General features: G+C 35.7%; 1 protein-coding gene across 1 annotated transcript in view; it reads right to left on the minus strand.

Moving 5' to 3' along the window:
* LOC143029732 (uncharacterized) overlaps nucleotides 1-1,014 on the minus strand; it is a 39,699-nt gene extending 38,685 nt beyond the window's left edge. Inside the window, exon 1 of the mRNA XM_076192608.1 lies at nucleotides 858-1,014. The gene's annotated coding sequence lies outside the window, so the exon portion shown is untranslated. The remainder of the gene's footprint in view (nucleotides 1-857) is intronic.
* Between the last annotated feature and the right edge of the window lie 1,091 nt (nucleotides 1,015-2,105).

The raw sequence follows: 2,105 nt of genomic DNA on the forward strand, positions 1-2,105 counted from the left end.
CTCCGTCTTTCTCGGGCATGAGAAAATCCATCCGAGATTTTTTTTTTTTTTTTTTATTGCTAGTAGACAGAACAATTATTTCCCCTTGGTAGCTTCAACCCCCCCCCCCCCGAAGGAAATTTCCCCCAATTTGGGAAATGTTGGTTTAGATTCATTCATGTGTCAAATCAATCCCCGCAGGGCTGCAGATAAGGCATCGACACCTATTAACCGTATGCACGGGAAAAGATAACATCGACCTCCACAATCTTTACAATTTTCTTGCAATGCATATTCATCTCAACGACAACGGCATACGCAATGCCTCTCCCCCACCCACGCACACTTCTTTACTTCCTTTCTTTCAGCCATACAATTCTGCTGATTGGAAGCGCCCCACCCCGCTGTTTGTTTTCCAAGGTTGTCTGCAAGTACGGTAGCTTTTGTTTCCCCTGAATACACTCGATTCTCATGTCAATTTTTGCATCCATCGTTACCACTATCTAGTAAATATACACGGTGTGACTGACAAGAAAAAAATAAACAAAATAATTTTAAACAATTACGTACAGCTGTCTGTATTTCTTAGTTTACTGTCAATATTAATGTCTTCAATCCAACTCTATTACAGTTTCAGACAGGCAAATTGATAATCAGGAACAGCAATATTTGCAGAAGGCAAGATCAATACCCGACATCTGTTAGTGGCATGCGCGTTCCTTTCATCTCGCTAAAGAAATACCATTATCGAAGCTCAGGCTTGTAGTAAACATTGATTTCATAGTTTTATTCTTTTAACAGTAGCAAGAAACTTTGATTATGATGAAATCATGTTGCGTTAGGCCTAAACCGAGTACGGTTACAAATTTAAAACTCACCGTGGTAGTGGTGTCGTACTGCGATGAGACCGTGAGAACCTTTCCTTGCTGCTTCCTCCGTTCCACTGACGAGCAACTGGTGGATGGAACATATTTATACTCGTCCCATCCTGACGTCGTCTTCAAATATCGTCCCGTTTACTTTCGAAAAACAAATGAATAAACTTTATAATTTTGCCATGAAGTCCAAATAATAGTGGTATATCCACTACCAGTTACATGCTTCAGTATCTTCGAATAAATGGCAACTTCTTTCCTACCTGTCCAAACGTAGGACACCCAAACAGCTCGCACACTATAACTACGTTCACTTCGCATATCATCCCGCTACTTACGGTTCAACCTCATTTTGACATCTCAATTTATTTTCAACTTTCTCAGTATCAGTTCCTGAACACTATCTGCTTCTTCAACTTTCAAAATATTTCCATTGTATTTTTTTCTGTAAGAGAGTTATAGATATATATTGTATCTACAACTGGAACAACAATACATGTTTTATAAATTCATTTAGATTATGGTAATGCCGATTCCTTTATGTTTTCCATTTCCATTTGCAATAGCAAAATGATTTGATGACGTTATTGTTTTCCATTTCCATTTGCAATAGCAAAATGATTTGATGACGTTATTGTTTTAATTTCTACTATCTCAAAATTATCTTACAACTACTTAACCCAAGCTGATTATAAAGGTTTTTATCGTGATGTCGGACAACATAGTGTTTCTTAAATCAGAACTAATTACTCCATGTATGGATAAAAACATTGAGCCTAAGAATAACCTTCATCTGCAGTACCCGGTAATTGTGTGTAATAATTTATTTCTAATGCAGATTAGAAATGCATTGGTAAACTTTATATATACATATATATATATGTATATATATATACATACATATATATATATATATATATAAATACATATATATATATATATATATATATATATATATATATATATATATATATATATATATATATATATATATATGCAAAGTAGACCACTTGGAAAAAGAAACTAACGAAGCAGAGCGCTTTCGTATATTACATCTTCAGTGCAAAAAGTACATAGTGATAGGAATACATAGACAATATATACATGATACAAAGGAACAAGGACAGTTTGAATAAGCGTAGCGACCAATTACCCCCTGGAGAGCGGAAGGTCATTGTCAATTATCTTACGATGGTGGGGCGACATCAGGTCACAGTCGCCAAGGGTCACTGTTTCTACTAATGATATAGG

This window comes from Oratosquilla oratoria, chromosome 11 (assembly GCF_046742065.1).
Source record: "Oratosquilla oratoria isolate Oo_2021 chromosome 11, ASM4674206v1, whole genome shotgun sequence".
NCBI classification, from domain to species: domain Eukaryota; kingdom Metazoa; phylum Arthropoda; class Malacostraca; order Stomatopoda; family Squillidae; genus Oratosquilla; species Oratosquilla oratoria.